General features: G+C 36.7%; 1 long non-coding RNA gene across 1 annotated transcript in view; it reads left to right on the top strand.

The window, feature by feature from the left end:
- LOC107051710 overlaps positions 1 to 22,749 on the top strand; it is a 299,217-nt gene that overhangs the window by 230,899 nt on the left and 45,569 nt on the right. The window contains exons 23-25 of the long non-coding RNA XR_006939094.1: positions 1,701 to 1,859; positions 5,203 to 5,333; positions 5,711 to 6,880. This is a non-coding gene — a long non-coding RNA (uncharacterized LOC107051710). The remainder of the gene's footprint in view (positions 1 to 1,700; positions 1,860 to 5,202; positions 5,334 to 5,710; positions 6,881 to 22,749) is intronic.

The raw sequence follows: 22,749 nt of genomic DNA, 5'->3' as shown, positions 1-22,749 counted from the left end.
TTTGAGTTTCTCAACAATTTTTTGCCTCTTGTTTTGGGGGGAGGGAGGAGAAGAGAAGTAGCCATGTTGTCTCATGACTTCTTTTTTTTTCTCTGAGTATTATGAGATGCCAAAATTTTAAGGACAACATTAAAAAAAAAAATCATGACGGAATCATAGGATGGCTTAGGTTGTAAAGAAAACCACACTAGAAAATGATTCACCTGATTTCTTCCTTAGTTTAATGGACACTAATTTTTAATTGGCACTGACAAGGCTGACCTAAAGTATTAAACTACTAAGGCTTTTTTTTTTTTCTCTCATTCTTTATCCATGAAGCATCATATCAACAAAATTAATTAAACTGACCACAAAAAAAACCTAGAAATAGGAATTCAAAAGACATTGGATTTTTTCACAGAAAGCTAATTAGACTTCAAATCGGGAAGTCTTTACTAAACATCTCTATTGCTTTTTATTAGAAGTAAAGAATGAGAAAAACACCAAATGTCAAAGAATAGATAATAAGGCTTGTAGCATATTGAATCAATATTGGCAAATCTAACTGCTATGTCTCTGATAAAGGAAAAAGAACAAAAAAGAAAGCAGAGAAATATAATGCAGAACTGACAGGAATAATGAGAATCTTCATTGTTGATTCTCCCTCTAGTCTTATCAATTTATAATTTTCTAGAGATGTTTAATTTGTTTCTTTTATGTCCTGTGATTTGTGCTGGTAGGTTTTTATTTCAAGTTCTGTTTTTTTCTGAGTCTGGTTTTGCCTTGTTTCTTATTTGAGTGCTGAGGATCATCTGAGAGAAAGCCATTAACTTTCACATGGTTTTCAATCAAGACCTTTGTAAAATGGCCAATTTCACATTGGCTTTAATGGAAAATATAGATTGCTTCGTATTTGATTTAGACCTCACACTAAGCTTGTTTTCTTTTTCTTCCCTCAGGTTATAAAGCTTCACATGATTTTTCTAAGTATTTTCTTAGTATAAGCATAACACTTGGACAATTGGCCTACCTCTAATTAGTTTTAAACTGCACTGAAAATGAGTAATGTAGTTTCTAGTCATTTGTCTGCAGATATCATGAAAAGTAAGACATTCAGTGGGAAATGTTGCTTCCACTGGAGCTGGTGAAAAATTTCCATTGAGTTAGCATTTTTTCTTATATATTAAGGCATGCATATGTAAATATAATTAAATTTTAGATCCTGCTCTGCTTTCAGCTCATCCTTGATAGAAATATTGATAATCTTTTATAGAAATATTTGCTGCAGCTGTTACAACCGATATTTTGCAAACTGTGGGTTGACTTTTTCCAAACAGACTCTTCTATATGGGATTTTCAACTGAGTCAGTCCAAGTGAAGTGAAAGTGACAGTCCTGTTTAGAGATCTTATTTAAAGAATTGAGATGCCGAGTCTTCTTTCACTGATGTCAGTGCCAATTTCTGCTAAGGCAGTAATAACACCTGAAGCTGGGAGAGTTTTATAGGGAACGGGTGCCCTTAAAAGCATTTCTCAGTGTTATTTATATCTTTTATTATTTCTAAATATACTTTTCCATAGTATCCAAGCACTTTCAAATTTCAATATTTACCTATCTATTCAATGAACAGTATGTGGTATATGAACAAGTGAAAATATTGCTTTTATCAATAAGGTAGGTTTTCTTTGCAGAAGAGGTAATTTCTGCTTGCTTCACTTACAGGTATTGTCAGTGCCTAAAAGGCAGAATACACAAAATAAAAAGGCTGTGAAGAGGCTATATAGATATTATTTTTCTACAGAAATTATTTTGTTGTTCTTTATGGCTGCAGCTGGAAGGAAACATGTTTCAAAACACATAATCCAAAGGCTCAACAAAGAGGTGGGTTTTTTTTTTTTGAACACTCATACTGAATGTGACATATTTCTGATTGTACTTCTGAGACATTATGTAAAATGGACTTGTTGTTTAATTTGTGCCATAGCTTTGCTCTCAGAGCACTATTTGCAAGGAATCCTAACACATTAGTGGGCCGTGCTGGTGCTGAGAGGGGTCTGTTAGAAGTTTTATGTTTTTGTTTGGATGTGGTATTCATGTCTAGCTTTTAAATGTGTTGTGCCACACTACACATGTGCCTCCCAGATTCATCAGACCTATTACACGCTTACATTTCTCTTACACTTCTCAGCCTACTTGCACTTGAGCATGGAGTTTGCATCTCCTCTCCTCTCCTCTCCTCTCCTCTCCTCTCCTCTCCTCTCCTCTCCTCTCCTCTCCTCTCCTCTCCTCTCCTCTCCTCTCCTCTCCTCTCCTCTCCTCTCCTCTCCTCTCCTCTCCTCTCCTCTCCTCTCCTCTCCTCTCCTCTCCTCTCCTCTCCTCTCCTCTCCTCTCCTCTCCAAAAAAAAAAAAAAAAAAAGAAAAATAGCAGGTTTGGTTTCATGGCTTTTCAGGAATATAGATTGTTATTTTTTCACTCCTCCACTGAAAACCTGATGTCACAAATGCATTCAGAGTGTACACAAATCTTTAGAGAAATGAGCAGATTTATATTTACTGAAAATCATCACCATCTTACCTTTAGAAGCATGAAAAATGTAATGGCAGAAAATTATTCAAACCCCATGTGTCCTGACTGCAAAATGAATTTGTAGAAATACAGAGCATAATAAGTAAATAGACTCACTAGGCAGCGTTTTCAGTCTTCTGCTGTTTTATTTAATTATTTTCATTTAATCCTGTTTCATAGAAAATATTCACTTCTGCTTCTCTACATGAGCATATGGTCAATATATGGATATCACAACTATGTCTTAATAACCAGCTGCTATTCGTGTGTAAATCAGGATGGCTGAATAGCTGACTGGCTGGAATAATACGCACAGTGTACTCAGTGCTTACATAAAAATGTTTCTGAATACTTTTAGTCCACTGCCATTTAATTTGGGTAGCTGCTGATCCTTACCATAGATCATTGATAAGTCAGAATCGCAGATAGAAAGGAGTTTAATGGAAGTACGAAAACTCTTGGGAGGGCAGGGATGAAGGAAGCTCACTCTTTCTTCTCTGCCGTTATAGATCAAGGATTGGTTGGATGGGACAATAAAAAGTTTGGGTGGGTTTAGCACAGTTAAAAATGCTAGAAGTCGAGTAATTGAATGACTCATACAGAGTGCAGATGGGGCTTTCTCATCACAAACCCCAGTGAATTAAAATCTTTTTCTTCTGCATTCAAATCTAATAAAGTCCTTTTGATTTCACCATAAATGACTTCACCTCTGAGCTAAGAAGCCGGCTGAGTGGTGAGGTATGTATAATTGGCACAATTCATTCAAATCCTGTTTAAAAGCAATGTATTATGCATACACAAATTTTAAAAAGGACAATTATGAAGACACATCTTTAAAAATGTGCTTTTGTAGTGAATAAAACAAAATTATTTCCTCACGCTCCTGTGCAAAGTGGGTGGCTGCAAAGCATGTGCATAGATTTCTAGAGATACAATACAAAGGGGAGGATAATAATAATCTTTTTCTGTCACTAAAGAATCTGCACAAAAATTCCATCAGCATTTTGCACAGTATGATAAAAAAATGCATTAAATCCTCAGCATCAACAGAGGTTCAAAGTGAAACAGAATCAAGCAGAATGAGATACCCATAAAGAAAAGGAATAGCTAAATGGATATTAAGGAAGTCAAGATAACTGCAAAATTAGCAACACAATAGCTTATAGAGCCTGCTTTTGCTAACAAAAGGCAATCGTTACCACCTAGCATCTCTGTACAGTCCTGGTAAGAAAAGGTAATTACATTTTGAAATGAACAAAATAGCATGGTTTCATGAAGATAACTTAAATTTTGAAGTTAAGGTACTTGAACTTGAACTTCTCAATAAAAGGATAGACTTTCTGATGACACCATGATGCCAAATGATGCCGAAAAGTGGTCTGAAGTAGAGAATAGGTGCTGACTGCATTACTCAGTTTCTTATTTTCACATCAGTGACTTCAGTGGTATTCTTAAGGGAGAAATTTGTGGGCAGCTTTGATGCAGGGACCCTTTGGGGCACAATTGCTGGCAACACAGAGCAGGCCATTGGGTCCTGACCCTCTATGTCTGCTGAACTGTACCACTGATCAGAAAAGACGTGGAAGAATTTCTTGGAAAGTGGAATCTTTCCTGAAATGAGTCTCCTATCCTTCGATGAAAATACCATCAAGTTTTAAAATAGGGCGCTGGTTGATACTTTGCAATTTGAAGAGTTTTTGCAAGAGTTTGGGTATGGAGATGGCCTCTCAGCCCCAGAGGTGGTCAGAAAGCTTTCTGAAGCAAGATGATACATTTGCAGTTAATGCAAATTTCTTCCAGGGAACAGAAGCAGTTAAAGCTGGTCTTGGATTCAGTGTGAAATCTCAACCCAACCAAATCTCTGCAGGTTGTGCTGTCAGCTCTTGAGTCATGAAAAGAAGTCAGTCTCAGGGAGCAGACTGTGAAATGCAGAAAACACAATTCTTTTCGACAGGGTGCTCCATTAGCTTGCACAGAGGTCCCTGAAGGGGAGAAATAGGAGCCCTCCAGCTGGCAGCTCTGAAGTTAAGAAGCATAAGAAATGGCAGGAAAAAATCTGCATTAGCAATGGATGGTATGATAGCCCCAGAAAGTCTTCCTGATGACCAAAACCTGATGTACCCAACTTATGTCTGTTCTAAGCAAGTCTGTCCCATTGAATAGGAGCCTGTGAACGTGCTTGACAAGTAGCTAGCTCTGGCTTGGTTGTTTTAAATACCATAATCAGTAGGGGACATAAATTGTAGAATCATAGAATGGCTTGGGTTGAAAGAGACCTTAAAGATCATCTAGTTCCAACCTCCTGCCATGGACAGCACTGCCAGCCACTAGATCAGGCTGCCGAGTACCCCATCCAACCTGAATGCTTCTAGGGATGGGACATCCACAGCTTCTCTTGGAAGCCTATGTCTATGAGTGCCTATGTCTATGAGTGCCTCTCAGCTCTCTGAGTAAAAAATTTCTTCCTAATGTAATGTAAGTCTCCTCTCTTTTAGTTTAAGACTATTTTCCTTTGTCCTTTCACTTGATCATGTAAAAAGTCATTCTCCCTCTTGTTTATAATCTTCCTTTAAGTTCTGGAGGGCCACAGCAAGGTTTCCCTGGGGCCTCCTCTTCTCCAAGCTAAACAAGCCCAACTTCCTCAATCTTTCTTCACAGGAGAAGTGCTGCAGCCCTTTTATCATTCTCGTTGTCCTTTTCTGGACCTGATCCAACACCACCTCATCCATCTCATGCTGGGGGCTCCAGGCCTGGATGAAGTACTCCAAAGAGATCTTCACAACAGCAGGGTAAGACAATCACCTCCCCCACCCTGCTGGACAACCCTTATTGCAAATTTATAGGACTCAAGAGCAATGTAGTGCACAGACCAAAGTGGAATAGTGACAGAAGGCTCTATTCAGCTTAGAATTTTCATGAGTCGCTAAAACCAAAGGCTTTCTGTTTACCTGGTGGGAAGTCTTTTTCTCACTGAAGTCATCTAGTAGGTGATTACTAATGCTTCTGGTTGAAGTAAACTGAAAGGTATCTACAAGGACAGGTCTGAAAGTAATGCCTTCTATTTTCCAGTGTTGGTCACTGACATCAGAGGTGGATATTGATGGTATGACAGTAGAGGCTGAATCTTCCGTACATTAGTCCATTTACTTTTCTTGCTGTGTGATAGGTGGCAGCAGAGGAACTGTCTGACAAAGTGGTATCTGACATGGAAGTGTGTATGAAGCAAAGGTGTGTCATTGAATTCCTTTGTGTGAAAAAAATGATACCCTCTGACTTTCACTGACACTTGCTGAACGTTTCTGGAGACCAACCAGTGGATGTGAATGCAGTGAGATGGTGAGTGGTGGTGTTTTAGCAGTGGTGACAGCAACTCTGGTCACCTCCACTGAAGCAGACTTTTATGAACATGGCATGCATGCTCTTGTTCATTGTTCACAAAAATGCAAAGCTAATGGTGGTGAAGATATTGAAAAAATTGTGTTTTGTAACTGAGAATCTGCTCTATCAAATAGTACTAATGAGCTTTTTCTAGCTGTTGTAGTTTCTGTGGAAATAAATAGAATGCATTATTTTTGGAGCGATTTACATATTTTGAGGTTTGCTTTTTGTAGTTTTGGATTTAATGCTCCTTACTGGTCTTCAAAAAGCAGAAGCTTCTATTCATTAGAAGTACTTCAAAATCATATTTCAGATCTGTTCAAAATGCAGAATGTTAAAGAATAGGTAAAAAGCACTGTGAAAACGGGAGGTTAAGGAAGATGTGAACTGTTTTATTTAGACTTGATTGCATTTTCTTAAGCATAAAGAGAAGATTAAAATCAAGTAACTCAAGCCTTTATGCAGTTCGTCTTTGGGCACAGGGTATAGGTAGAAGCAGTACCTGAGATCACTGTGTCACTGAAGCAGCCTGGAGAGAGCCGGTGTCATTTTGTTTCAATGCAAACCATCTTCTGGCAGCACATGCCCATCTGTTAACCCTACGGCTAAGAGTCAGGTCTGCAAAAGTAATAAAAAGATGCAACTCCTGTTTTCTAATATGATTTTCACCCCTTCAGTCAACTCAAAGAGCCTTTTGGCTGCCTGAAATATCTAACAATATGAGAAACAGCTAATGAAAGCAAGGGGAGAGAGAAAGAAAAACAGCAGTCAAAGGGAGAAGGAGGACAGGGACAAGAAAAGAAAAAGCCAGCATGTTCTTACAGAACTTTGGGTGGGAGGTGTTGCTGTTCATTTTGTTGTTGGAATTTTTACGGAGGGAGGCTTTTGTGGAAAGATCTCTAGGGAAGATCAAATGTTATTGAGGAGATGAAAAATAGCAGTACTGATTATTTTACCAGTGAGTAATTAGAAACATATTTTATATATTCTGATATATGTTTAAATGTTTTTGGTAGTTTTATTATTTTTTTATGGTTTTTTTGTTGTTGTTGTTGCCATGTGAAAGATGGTAGTAGAGGGGCAGTCTGACAAAATGGTGTCTGACATAGAAGTGCATATGAAGCAAAGAAAGATGTGTCACTGAATTCCTCCGTGTGGAAAAAATGGCACCTATTGACATTCATCAATACTTGCTGAACATTGATGAAGACCAGCCTGTGGATGTGGGCACAACAAGGCTGTGGGTGGTAGCACACAGCTACCACCAGCAGTGGTGACAACAACAGTGGGTCACCTCCTCTGGTGCAAATTTTTATGAGCTTGGAATGGAGCCTCTTGTTCATCACTGGCAAAAATACTCAGCACATGGTGATTATGTATGTTGTATGTGTGTATATGGTGATTAGAAGAAAAACTTATATGCAAAGCAGAATAATCATTCTTATGATAATGTGCAGAGTAAATACTGGACAAAAATTTAAGATTAGTGTTGGAGAGAGTGGGAAGCAAAGTGGCAGAGATGAAATTGTACAAGCTTTGTGAATGTTGATGTATAGATGTTAAAAATGGAATGTTGAAGCAGGTGTATCCCTCTGAGGAATGAATGTAAGTGTAAATGTGTCTTATTGACCTGAGATGGGGTCAATAAGACCCCCCCAGTCCTATCATTAGCTCTATAGGTGGAAACAAATCTGAGTGACAATGGGATACAAGTTCCTTGGACTACCGAAGTTACAAGGATTTTGTCTTGAAACTCTGAAGATGACTTTTATCATCCCACTAAGGGACAATAAAAAACTAAGATAATTTCAAAGAAACAATAGAAGGAATGTATGGGAACGTGGAGGATGGTATGATTTTAATTGTGAGTTTCATTATTTTAAAAATAAAATACAAAATGTGAAATTGTAGAGATGATAGATGTTCTTTTTAATTTTTTTGTTTGTTTCAGAAAGAATTTTTTCACCAGTTTGAACTACAGATGGGTCTCATGGGATTTGCTTTCAAACATAAGGGAGATATTCAGGCTTTCAGATTTCATTACCACTTTCCTCATTATTGTGTGCCTTGAGGAGCTATAAATAACACATGGCTAATTTGTGAATATGACACGTTCCAGGGGATATGTGTATTTTAATCAGGGCACCTTCTGACATTTGGTAATTGGTTCACAGATTTGTTATATAATTTCATGATTATTAAGTTGCTAGGAGGAAAAAAAAATCTAAATTTGTTATCCAAAATCTACCCTCACTGGACCCTTGTAGCATCTGTGTATCTTACAGGTCTAACTACAGATTTTGAGTCAGTGAGAATATAAACTATTGTTTTTGTTTGTTTGTTTTCTATTTCTTATAGTTCTAGTCATATAATTAGTAGCTGTGTTCTCTATGACATATTTCTTATAGTCAAAACTTTCTATTTGTGTGTCTATCACTAAAATGCTTGCTTTTCGGATATATTTATATTTGGTCTGGTAAAAAAAAATATCAGTTGTTATGTCAAAAATATGTTTTTGATGCCGGGATTATTTTTACTTGTTTTTAAGAACAAGTTTTGCTGGTATTCAAATTATGATTAGTTGCCTTATATTCTATGAAACACCCTTTGAACATCTGCACAAAGTGACCATCCCCTAAAACCATTCTATTTCAAGGTGATGTCAGTTCATTATGTTCATACTGAATTTCTTTTTATGATTTGATCTTTTGAATGGAGATGTTGTAGTGCTGAAAGGAGCACTTCTCAAGTCCTGGCACGGAAGCATCAATACAATTTGTATTATGGAAATCCACTGATTTTGGTAGAATTCTTCAAAATCAGAGTCTGCATTTTGTTACTGTTAGTGCTGTTATCCGTATTGAAAGTTTTGTCTCTGTTGAGGCTGTTGTGACAGTTGCATCCTCCAATGGCTAAAGGGCAGATGGTGCACGAGGCTGTCTGCTCCCTGGCCTTGGCACATGTGGGTCCTTGCTCCATGGGATGGGTTTCTCCTGTGCCAGACAGCACATTTATTTATGCAGGCTCCACAGGATATGGTCCTCGCTGTAGGAGTGAATTTACATGATTTGCAGCACAGATACACTTTTAGGTCTTTTTGCAACATAAACACTTGGTTTCTCCACACAGACAAGTCCAAAGAAATTTCATTAATAAATCAGTCTGACTTTTGTTAGGTAAGAAAACAACATTTACTTATTCAAGCAAATATTGATACTATTATACTTTTTATTTATGTATGGTACCTTTGAGGCTGTCCAGGTAATGACCAATACAGTGATATTGTGCTAACTTTAGCTATCCAATGCTATAACAAAGAGCCTTTTTTCAGTGACGTGTACTATTGCAATTTCTCTGTGTACATGGTATTGGCTATAAAACAGAGACTTTCCCATGAGGTAGATTAAGGAACACCTTTGATGTTTCCATTCAAAGAATATTACTTCCATAAGGTGAGCATTAACAAGACAGTAGTGGCACATTTTCAAGACAAGGTTGCTGGCTGAACAGATCATTAGAGAGAAAAGGATCAAAGCTACTTCCACGTGTCATGTTTCAGTGAGATGTAAGTATGTCACTGACAAAAAAGTGAAAGTAGCAAAAATCATGTCAGGCAAAGCCCACTCCTCTTGTCTTCCTCTCCTACTCATTTGCTTGTAGCAAATCACAACCTATTTGCATTTTGAAAGAGGCATGTTGGAATCTGCCTGTGAGGGTTAATATAACTCTGATAAGAGATTTATGAATACAGTATCAGAAAAGATGGTGGCCGTCCTTTGTTACTAGTGGTCATGACAAATTACAGAATCACAAAATTAAGTGTTCAGATCTTAATAGCTTTCCAGGTCTCCTTTGTCTGGAATTGCTTTTTATTTTTTTTCTTTCCCGTAAAAACAAGGGACACATTTAAGACCAAATGTATTTACGAAGCACAGAAAAAAAATATAGGTGGTTCAGCAAAACAGAAAGCTTCTAGGGTTATTTTGCAAAATATTCCTAATGATGCTGTAGTCCCAAGCACAAAATTCCCTTCAATTTAATTGGCGAAAGAAGCTGACTTAGCATGTAAAAGTATGGCTCTCCTTTCCCTTCTGTATCTACTGATAGGAGATCCAGTGTTTTCTTCTAGGGATATGCAGTATAAAACCTAAAACCCAAGGACATGGGAAGCTAAGTTAGCTCCCAATAGCAAAGTATTCTGCAGGCAAGAGAGGTGCTTACATTGCAATATAATGTCTTTTGAATATGTTGGATTGTCATTACTCACATTCATCTTTAAGTGCTGATCAGATTCCTGTATATCTGAAAGAAAGTGAGGGAGAGCTGCCCTAAGTTAAACGTTATGCAGTAGGGTTGTAAGACATGTAGCCAAAGTGCTTCTCAAACTTTCTACAGATACTCCAACATATTTGAAGCTTTTGACAGAAAAGAATAGGCAAGGGCAACAATGATTGATCCATGTTTTTAAGAAAAAAATTGAAGCCATATTTCCACCAGAGGCTTTAGAGAGACATTGATATATTTATCAAGAAAAAAAAAACAATAACACAAGCACAGCCTTTGCATCACTAACATTGTAGCCTGGTGCCAGAATTTACAACTGTAATGTAAGATTCATTGCCACTCTCTTTATTTATTGGAAAAATCTCTTGCAGCTGAGCAAAGGCATAAATATAAAATTAAATCACAAAAACTACTTCGAACCAGTGCTAAAGATGCTCCTTAAACTCATGGGGCCAGGACAACATCAAACTAATGCTGAAACACAATTGAGACAAACGGTTTTTATTTAGCCATCCATTATGCCAAACATCACTTTACAGTCAATATGTAAAACCACAGATTATTTGAGAGTATTTGTTATATAAGCACAACTAGGGGATTCAAAGACAGCATGTTCGATGAAGATACATCCATGAATTTCTGTCCTTATGATGTCTCATATTCATGTCACTGCAAAATTACTTTTATAGTACGTTTTACTAGTATATAATGCAAGGAAACTTTATATGTTCCTGAAAAATGGCTTTATAAACTACTCTAGCCTGCCAGATGATTCTTAGAGTGCATAGATATGAGTATTAATGCCTGCATAATGTTAATATTTGTCCTTTTAGGTCAGTACAGACTTCTGAAGTGTTTACAGTCTGCAAAAATAGCGTCACAAGCACAGAATAATAGTTATTGAGTATTATGGGTTTATAATATATTTTTAAAATATTTCTCATCAAAAATCTTCTTAAGAGTGCTAGTCTTAATTGCTGGACAACTTCAAAGCTATGTTATTTCAATTTACAGACTTTATCATAAAAATCAGTACAAACTTTATGTAAAACATGCAAACATGCCTTCTTGCTGTAGTCCTGCTTGGTGCTATATGAATGTCCAGGACATGTCAAAGACAACTCTCAGAGCAGAAATGGAATTGACTGTGGGTCTGTTGGTGGGGCTCATGTGGGCAAGAGGGTCTGACCCCAAACCCCTTGCATTCTGGTGTGCAACTCCCCTGGGAAAGCTACTAGAAATGCTGCTGCCCATCATGAGAACTGTGAAAATGGAAAAAAAAACAACAACTGTGTTCTTCAGTCAGCCAATGAGGGAACTGGGGCCAGCTACATTTCAGGGATTTTAAAATGGGGCAAACAAGACTTCTTCTGTGTATGTAAATGATACTGACTTCAATTTTGAGGCCAAGAAGTAAAATTTTCTCTACTACTTTAATCATTGCATTTGAGTACTTAAATCTGCTCAGTCTTGATACAATGGAAGAGCAGATACTGAAGAGATAGAGATCTGCCCTTTCCCAAACAGTCATGCTTGATTTCTGAAAGCCTTACTTGAGTTCTGCCAGATGCAGACCCCACTGAAATTGAAAGGAAACATTTGTGCTGACTTCAGTGCTTTCTATGTCACATCTCTAATTGCCACTTTGCCAAGGATCTGACTATAATTGTTCTTACAATGTTTCTACTTTTGGGATATTCTCACATCCTTGTGTTACCTTACAAACTGATGGGGGACTTTTTGCTTTCTGTCTTAATACTTCTTGTGCTAGGACATATTATGCTTATCCGAAGCATGAAACCATGAGATGGAAATATCTTTCAGGGATGTTCTGAGTTTTCCTGGAGCATGATATACTGTGTGCATTATAAAAACTGAAAAGAGTATGGTATAAAATAGATGAGAGTATATATACTAGAAAGAAAAGGAGACATGGAGAACTGAGACTCATTGTGTAGATGAGAACCTGCATGATGGCTTTGCCATCAGTAGAGATCTTGAACATGGCTGAATAAGAGGAAAACAGGAGAGAGCAGAAGGGTAGCAGGGCCAGAAACCAGAGCTAGAGATACTCCCTTAATCACTCTAATGGCCATGGGAGGAGATATGTGGAGGAGCAGAGCTACTTTCTTGCTCTAAAAACCAGGAGAAAGAGGTCAAAAGACAAAACAGCCCCAAGAGCAACTGGTGCTAATGTGCTATTTTGGATAATGATGGTCTGCATTTCCTATATAGTGATTTATCATCTCTAGATCTCATAGCTCTTTATCTCAATTTTGCAGATTGCAAAACTGATTAATTACACTAGCAGCATTAGTATAATTAGTGCTGATTATTCTCCAAGCTTTCTCTTCTTTAATCATCTGGGCTCTGAACCTGTAAATTGGAACTAAATCCCTATTTATCAAATAGCATAGATTTTAACATCTGGAGAGGGTAGATTTTTGCTTATGTTGCTCTGCCTTAAACTCAGATATTGTTGTAGAAGCTTTGGAAATATATCTGTGGGAATGTACTAAAAATAGACCAAGATTTGGCTTTTTTTTTGTGTGTGTGTGTGTGTGTGTGTGTGTGTGTGTGTGTGTGTAACATTCGATCTCTTGGACATTAAGCATTTTGGAAGGGAAAGGGAAAAAAAGAGCAGCACTATGTGTGCTTCAATGTGTAGGTGGGTTGAAATGTCTGGTTTTATCTATCTGGGATGCATAACAGTTATCACACAATGTGAAGACAAATTGTGCAACTTAAAAATGACAAGGACAAGGGAAAGGCCTTTGTTCTCATCTGCTAGACTTCATGTCAAGACCTTGTGTCACCAATATCTACTTTTAGAGAAAATTGATGAGATTTGCCTGGAGACACCACAGGTTACAGGGATCAGTCTCTGGTCTGTTTTCCATGCTTCTTGGATTAGTATAGGAGGCGCCTTAGTTTTCTTTTTCCTCTTCCCGGCAAACCGACCCAAGTAGCTGTGAAGCCCAAGGATTCCTTATCTTGCACCACCCTCCTTATACCTCTACCCCTCAGCTCAGTACTGAGGAGCTTCTGTTGACTCCTAATAGTAAGTTCTCTAGTTTGCTTTTACTAGGACTTGGTTACATTCTGGTAATTCTTCAATTTTTTTATTTTTGATATTTTATAATTATTATTGATTTTATTTTTATATTTTATAATAATATAATAATTATAATAATAATAATAATTTTATAATTATTATTGATATAATAACTCATTCTTTATCTACAAATGCTTAAATAAAAGCATGGATGGTTTACTGAAAACTCTCAGAAATTGCCTACCATACTTCCAGTGTTATTCAGAAACAGGATTTATATGAAAGAATCAGGGAGAGAACTTCAGTGGCCAGTCAGGACAAGTTGGAATTGTCTCTAATCAACAGTTGACAGGAGAAAAGAAAATATATGGAAGCAATATGTAAATATTCTAAAAAATCTAAAAGATACAAAATCTGAAGAAATAAGGAATGTAGATTACTTGTTCATTTTTTGCTCTTTGTATTACCAAAGATATATGTAAGAGCACATATATCTGGTTATGATGACACATCATACCTTCATAGGAGGGGAAAAAAAAGTTAACCATAGCTGTGATGTAAGTGAGGGAAGTAAGCAACTTGCTTCATCCCAAATCTTTTAGCAGCCCTAGGAGCTGATAATTCTTACCCTTTCTTTTGGGGCACTTTACATTTTCCCTCTTTAAAATGCTGTGAAAGTATTTACTAATGATGATGAATAGTTTTTTCTAGTTTCAGTTTCTTCTATACAAAAATCTTTTTCTGGCACATGTATCATATAAACGTCTACTTAGCTCAATGATTTACTATTGATTGCTTTCATTAAGGCTATCCTATTACTCATTTGCTTCTAACTCTGGCATGTTTTTTCTATGTTTAAATTTTTAATGTTCCAAGCTAATATAAAGATTTCAAGGATTTAACGATGGATGCTCAGACTTATTATATTGCCCTAACAACGGCTGGCCTGCACTAGCACCAGAGCACAGACAGGTGCTAACAGCTCAGATAGAGGCAGTCCCAGTGGGGAGAGGGCAGGGTTCCCCCACACCCCTTTAGGTCAGTGGAGAAAACATGGGACTTACATATGCACATAAACAGCCTACAGGAGAAGACCAAACCAGGAGCCTGATTTCAGGGCACCGAAAGCTGGGAAACAGATAAAAATGCCTTTTATTTTTAAATTTATATATAAAAATAGAAAGCTTTAAAATAGGAATTTAACAATATTTTGCTGTAGTCTTTGCTGCTTTGACAAGATGATAGCAACAGGGAGCTTACTTTCAGCATTTTCCTGCCCGGCCTGGTCATTCTTCTCTGGGAAAGTCTGGGAAAGTGTAATTCTCTGTAATTCACCAACTCCATGCATTTTATCCATTACATTTTGTTTTTCCTTTCTCAAAATGAAAAGAAACATAACAAGGGAAAAAAAAACAAATAATCCCACACAGTCATACACCCTGGTCCTGTCCTGAACCTCTACTTAGGTAAACAACTTGCTGGAGATCTTTAATTGTTGATTATACTTTATTGGAATATGAAACATTTCAGACTGTGCCAAAACCATTTCTTTTAGTTTATTAGTTAGTTTGTAAGTAATTTTCTGCTACACAGAAGTGGTTGAGGACCTAGAGAGTAGGGGGAAGAGATGCTGGGTTGAAACAGTGGATTGTGGGAGCATGTCCTCTTCTTCCCACCCTTTCCCACAAGTGTAGACTGACTCTCTCTGATACGGTTCAAGTGACAAACAGGATTCTGACAGGTCTTTGAGGGATACCTGTAACCCCTGGTGTCTCCACAAACTTCTGTCCATTTCTGAGGGTTTTTACAGACATAGTACTGTGAATCAGCTGCTGGCCTTATATTGTTCAGCTATGCATTTCAAGTGTATTTAAACTTTGTTTAAATTAGATGGTTAAGTTATTATCACGTTTCTATCATTTAAGATGTGCTTAGTCTTTTTCCTCTAAGTGAGAAATATGTATATGTATATGTCTATGTATATAGAGAGATATGTATCTTTATACTTTGATTCATCTCCTAGATTTAGCATTTCAATATTCTATAGGTTGCGTATTTAAATTGCATTAATAAAATGTTGAAGTTTAGTTTCAGTGATATTACTGAGTAGGGTATGGTGTGGTAATTGTAATGTATGATATTTAGCAGCATTCACTAGAGATTTAGCACATACGAATTTTTATTAGAAAAGTAATACTTGCCTGGTAAACAAGGTTATAGTGAGAAGGGAAAAATTAATCTCTAGATTTACAGGATCTTTTTTTTTAAAGGGAAAGTATTTATGTTTCCATTTCAAGTAGCGTCGAGTCCATGCTTGCCCTCATCCATGTATTTCTACTCTATGTGCCATCAACTGAATTCTTTATTTCTTGTTTTAAATAGGCACAGGAAATACATGGTTATCCTTCAGATCTGGCTGTTTTTCTTCAGGTACAGTTTCTCTATTTGAAGAAATTTTAGGTATAGTTATTTTCTTGAAGTCTTCTGAATCAAAGATGTTAGTGTACTTAAAATCCACTAGTGGATTAAGAGGTTGGAGAAAGTCAGACGGCTGTTGAGGACAAAAATGTGTAATATGTGTCCAGCTAATATAATTTTTTCCAGCGTTGATGGCTTTTTAGTCTAAGTTTTTACAGTTCTTTTGTTTACATTAGTAGGGGAACTCAACAGGATCTTGTTCATATGTTGTGCACTACTCACAACTAGGAAGATGTTTGTTATTGTAGTACATAAAAAGAGACTTGACACTGAAGAACCACAGAAGTGAATATTTTTTCTTTGTACACTGGATCGATATTCACATTATGGTGATCTACAGTACATTTCCCTTATTAAAACCAAAAACAAAATACTGAACCCAAATTACTCTCCTATAATATTTTCAAACTGAGTTGACCCAGCTCCTAACTTCTTGTATCATTTCATTTGGCATTTGAGACTCTGTACAAGTGCTAAAGAACCAAAGTACTCTGTACAAATAACAAATTATCCACTTCTGTATAATGTGCTAAATCACACATATTGAATGGTCTTCATGACAGTCTTGTGTGTTCATCCCATCCCTTCACTGAATCTAAGCAGTAGAATGCTGTTGTATGTAGGCACGGTTGTTACCTCTGTATTGATCTCTGCAGGCTGGCGGCACTTGAGTGGGAAGAAATTAGAAGGGAAACAGGATGTTCTTCAGTATCGTTTGTGAAGTGGAAGCATAGGTGGAGTAATGACAGCAATAATACTCTATCAGCCTAAGAAGAGGGCAAAAATAAGGAAACCATTGATTCTTTTTAACATCATTAGCATCAGGAATGTATCGCCTCCTTTTGAGAAATGACCCATCCTCCTCCCCTCCAATCCTGTCATTTTTATAATGAACTTTTATCAGATATCCTATTTTCTGTAAATCATCTGTAATAATATGGCACAAATTTCTTAACAGACAACAGTCTTCTCAGTAAGGTTTGTTAAATTCTTTATTTCGTCTTGAAAAATAGCATTAGAGAGTTAAGTCAGAATTGCAAGAAAAGTGATATTTAAAATAAGATTAGGGGTAAAAAAAATGTTATTTGTATTCCCTGTTTTAATTTTCTTCTTTGTCAGACAAAGCATTCATCTTAAATATATGTTTAAATTTTTCTCAGTTAGGATTTCATGTCAAAGACCATTAGAGAAGTAGTAAATACTCCAGAAAGTTTAAGCAAAGATGTACACTGTAACCATCTGGGCAATCACCAACCTTTAGAGAATATGAAGGTGGCAAAATTCAGATTCAGGACATCTTTTGTTAATTAATTATGTGAAAGAATGTGATGCTCTGATTTGTACCATACTGGTGAACACTGGAGTACAAATACAATCTGTAATTGTATTTGTTTACTTAAATTATTTAATTATTTAAATACTTTTGTGAGTACAAAATTGTAAGTACAATTATTTAAATACTTCTTGTAAGACGGACGGCTCAGGAATTTCATCCAAAGCTTCTGTGTTTTTACATCCTGATGTCTCTTCACAGTCACTCTTCCCACTGACCTGAGGAACACCTCTACCTTAAAGGCAGATATTGCCAAAAAAAAGCACAACTCTTAACCTCTGTTTCACAGTTTCTTGAAAGATTTAGCATACTTTCTTATGGTATCAGAGAGCTCATTTTCTCTGAAAATGACATAAGTTATCACTTTTTTGGGGTTTGAATCTCTCTCTGATGATTTCATTGAAAAGTGTTTCTTGTTTCTAGTGTTCTTATCAACAATATCTTGTACTTCATATTTTTAGAGGATAAATCTTTTTAGATGAAGGCTTTAAGTTTCAACTAAAGGCTTTAAATTTAAACTAAAATAATAAAAAGTTGACTAATTGACATATGTTTTTTACACAGTACCAGAGTAGCCTTTTTCATACTTAAAAAAAAAAAAAAAAAAGACGCACAACTTGAATAAGGATTTAATCTTTCTCCATACTACCAAGAGTAATAATGCATAGATGGGCAGCAGTTCCTTTAGAAGCTTCATCATACAAAAGTTGTTCTACCTCTGATTTCAGCAGTGGTAGGAGATGCAGAGACAGATTCAGTGTTTTATCACTTGGCCAATGTAAACTTGCTCATAGCAGGATGACCAATATGTGTTAGCTACTTTTCTGTAAACTCTGCAAAGGCTCACAGAATGGTAAACATTGGAAGGGACATCTGGTCCAACCCCTCCTCAGGCAGGGCCACCCAAATCAGACTGTCCAGGAGCATTTCCAGTCGGCTTCTGAAGACATCCAAAGGTTGATAAGATTGTCCCAGACTTCCTCTTTTCCAGGCTGAACAATCCCAGCTCTTGCAGCCTCTCTTCACCTAAGAGGTTCTCAAGTCCTTTGATCACCTTGGTGCTCCACCACTGGACTTGCTCCAGTATGTCTAGTTTTCTCTTGCAATTGGTTACCAGTATAAGAATTGAAGCCATTACTTGAGGTGTGGCCTCATCAGTGCTGAGCAGAGGGGAAGATCACTTCTCTTGACCTGCTGGTGATACTTTGCTTAACACAGCCAAACCTTCATTCTGTCAAGGGCACATTACTTATTTGTGTTCAACTCTGTGTTTACCAAGACTCCTAGGTCCTTTACAGCAGAGCTACAGAAAAAGTCCTGTCATTTTCATCAAATGTAACCAGACAAAGAGATGCTGTTTCTCTGCTTATGATTAACAGTATCTGAATTCCTTTTCATCTACTGCAGTGTTAAAGAGGTTGACTGAAGTTTAGTAGTTTTCCCATATATCTGGGGAGTGGGGGGCTGAAGCAAGTGGGATTGTTAGCATTTAATATTTTTAGCTATTTTTCTTCTATATGGTGAAATATTTTTGCTCAGCTACTGAAACTCTGTTTTTCAGTCCTTTTGGGATAGACATCAGAACAGTGTGAACTATTCTGCTCAAAATAACAGCATAAACAATAGTAGAGGAAAGGACAGCACTGGAAAGAATGACATCAGAGGGATTTATTTTCAACCTACAGCTTTTAAATCATTTTTACAGTTCTCCAAACAATTCTGACTTCATAAACATATAAATAATCACAAAGTATGCAATGTTTTACCAAATGTACATGGTCCTATTTTTAAAATAGTGTATAATTCAATGAGAAAACACTGAAATAGGATCAGACATTAATTTTTAAAGCTATGTGCTATACATTGTCATTTTTGAAGAAAATTAAAGAGGCTTCTAGATGAACTGAACTTTCACCTATACACTAGATCAGTACTTATGATTAGTTTCAGAGTGAATAACCAAAGGTACTTTTTCTCATGAATTGCTTAAGTATCAGCTCAAATTGGCTGTTCGTCACACCTTTATTACAAAGAATACTTGGTAACACATATAAACATACTGCATTCTCTCAATGCCTCATAGCGTTTCATTATTTCAATTATTTTAATTCTCTTTGCAATGGGAATTCTGCAAATGATGAATTGAACTTGCTTTTGTAATTGCCATGGCATCAAAAACTTCCTTCCCTCAAGCTATTAAAGGTATGTTTATTCTTTAGTAAAGTAGAGAAACCAGAAAAACTAAACAACAGACACTGTTTTCATTGAACTTTGCTCTGGTCTCACCTTTTACTCTGCACTTATGTTTCAAAGGGTTAAAACAATTGTTTTATCTGTGTGATTCCTGTTCCAAAGGGTAATATTTAGGTTGGATATATCAATCCAAGCACTCAAAGAATAAAACAGATAAGAAATAGATATGAAGATGCAGTTACTGAGCAAATGTGTACGTTCTGGATAATGATTCAAATACTGCTGTAGTATTGCTGTCCCAGAGTGGCAAAATATAAACCATGCCACTTAGATTTAAATCTGTTTTTGTGCATCATATTAATTTTTTTTCTAGGCTTCTCTAGGATTCAGGCTTATGTTAAATGTTTTACTGAACTAAGATGGTAATAGTGACATAGATAACTGCTGCTGATGAATTGTAATATTGTTGAAAGGGACATTGAAAAGAAACAATATTCTTGGAGTAGATGAGCTAGGACAGCCGATTTACATAATGAAATGTAGGACCTGTGAGATCTTGTGCAACACACACAGTTTTGTGTAACTGGAACTGCAGATTCTTTGTCCTCACTGCTAAGAAGCATGTAAGGTTCTAGAAAATACTTGCCTTTGACCAGCAAGTCCCCAGTATGAGAGAACAGTGATTCTGTGTAATTCTTGTTCCGGAGTATTTGGGCAGTTGTTATCTGACCTTTTTTACCAAATTGTTTTAGGGAAACTCACGCAATAATTTAATCATTTTTTCCTTTGCCTGGTTTTGTTGTTCTTTGTTTGGTTTGGGTTACAAATGTAGAGTGAGGTCTTCTTTCTCAAGCTAACCTTTAGGTCCCCAAGCTAAGTAACAGCTGCTGCTTTAAACTATTTCTAAGTGGATTCGACCTTAAAGTTTACTCACACCAAAGAGCCAAAGAGAAAAGAGTTGAAAATATGAATGAAGTAATGAATAAAGCACTGTTCCAGGAAAGCTATCTGTCGTTGTTTTTAATTTAAACAGATTTGTCAAGTGTGAACTTTACAAAATAGATATGGTGGATCAAATGAAGGAGAAGTAAAAAAATTAGATATTGGTGGATCAAATGAAGGGGAAGTAATCTCCAGCTACAAAGGGCAGTGCAGGCAGAAAAGTGACCTCTGCATGTGGATGGGGGAAAGGTTGGACAAAGATCACTAGTCCAAAAAGCCAAAATTAGAAAGAGAAGAAGGGAAAATGTAATGGTTAAAATTGTGCATAATTTCGATTAATGGCTTCTTATGTTGGAATTAACGTGATTGTGGATATTCACTGGATAGACTTATATGCAGCTCTTGAGAGAAATGGTAACTTAATGGCTTGCTCTCTGCCTCATCAAGTTGTTTAGTTCTCAGGTGGCTTTCTAAGGTATCTCTAAGCAATCTAACCAGAGTAGAAGAGGAAAAGAAAGCCATCTGTTAACTTCCATCTTACTTGTATTCACCGATCCCTATAGAAAAATAATGATGTTCTCTTCCTTCGTGCTGTGTATTCCTGGATAAGCACTGTTGCCCACCTCAAACATTTTGTGTTTAGTGTATGACATGAGAGAGAACCAGTAAACATTGAAAAGTGAGAGAAATATGCTTCTTGTCTTAGGGCATACACATCATCTCACAATTTTAAAATATTTTCATATGAATGTGTTACCTGTTTTTTATTGAAAATGGTTTTTCTCCAGCTAGTCTATTCTGCAGGAATGCAGTATGATAGCTAGTTCTCACATGGGGCTGAGAGCTGGATCTGGAACCTGTAGCACTTGTGGGTTGCCACGTTAGGCAGAGTTGTGCTTTTTGCCCCACAATGCAGATGTGGTGTGCCAGTTGCCCAGTTGTGTCATGTGTGAGAACCACAGCAGAAAATGGTATAATTGATGAAGGAATTGATAAGGATGGTAACTAATGTGAGGTGCCAACTAGTGTTTAGATGTATTAAAAGCTAGGGTAAATACAAAGACTGAGAAGTGCCAGCTGCATGTATCTCTTATTTTAGCAAAGCTGAAACTTCACGAGTATGCGTTTCGAACCATTATGTTCCAGGAAAATCTATAGATGTCAGTGCAATTGTCTCTCAGAGGTGTGCTCCCGAATGTAATGTACAACTGGTTCTTACTTTTGCAAAAAGACTAGAAAAAATTTAGATACTGATCTTCATGATTTGCTCCCTGATCTTTTTATCCACGTATCATCAATTGCTACAAGTTTCTGAACCTGACAGAACTGAGTCATTTGTAAAAATATAAATAGGGAAAAGCTGTTTTTAAAATTTCAATTTTCTTGTCCATAAGGCATGTAAAATCAGCACATCTGTAGAAACACAAATAACTTACATGTGAGGACAAGCTGAAATTTAGCATTCTCAGGCAAATTGTATTTATCCATCAGCATCCACATACTGTCTCATCAACACATCTAGGCACTGCTATTTTTGAAAAGCCTATTTTATCACTTGTTGAATTTTTGAATCTGCTTTTTTTTTTCCTCAAAAAGTGTTTCTTAGATTGACAGATTTGTATTTGAAATAAAGCAAGCATAAAAACTCCACACTTCTATGCATGCCATGTAATGAGCCACATATTTTCTGTATGAAAACTTTGAACTTATAAAAATGAAGCTTTTCATTAGTTGGCAAATGAACTTATATTAACTGATAGTTGTACATTTTTAACTCTTTGTAGACATTTTACTGCCATTACCTTTTGTCCCATACTACAAACAGGATTTAAGGTAGACAGTTAATATAGATTTATATTTAGTATTGAATTAATCATAGCCAAAATTGTGCTGTGTCCATACTGCAGTGAATGATGACCTGAAGTAGAGTCTAGCCAATAGAGTATTGAGTTTTGTTTTACTAGCTTTCTGATAGGAAATTTGATCACCACAATTCAGTTATTGCCATAGCCTCACTCCAGCATGCATGGGGACTGCACCAAAAGTAATGCCTCCTATTTTATTTTGTTGGTCCATGACATCAGAGGCAGATAGTGGTAGTGTGGCAGTAGAGGCTGAGCCTCCCCACCAATATTCCATTACATCTTGTTGCTGAGCAACAGATGGCAGCAGAGGGGCAATCTGACAAAATGGCATCTGATGTGGAAGTGTGTATGAAGCAAACGGGTGGAATCGAATTCTGTGGATCAACATGCCCAGTACCACCTGCCTGAAAATTGTCTAGAACAAGAAGAGCATGTGAGTCACTGGGCTGAGCACTGAAGGATGACCAGATTTTCTGATCCGACTGTTTAAGCTTCCAGTTTCTTTTGCAGTTTTTATTATTTTATTTATTTCACTGACAAACGTACTCTGAGTTCACAAGAGTTCCATTATTGAAAGCAAAATTGAACAGATCTGGTACTTCTTACCTTTCTTAAGAAAAAATACTAGCAAGTAAGAAGCAAAACACACACTCACAAAAAGAGAAAGAAAAAGGACC

This window comes from Gallus gallus, chromosome 4, assembly GCF_016699485.2.
Source record: "Gallus gallus isolate bGalGal1 chromosome 4, bGalGal1.mat.broiler.GRCg7b, whole genome shotgun sequence".
Lineage (NCBI taxonomy): Eukaryota > Metazoa > Chordata > Aves > Galliformes > Phasianidae > Gallus > Gallus gallus.
This window is presented reverse-complemented; position numbering and strand designations above follow the sequence as displayed.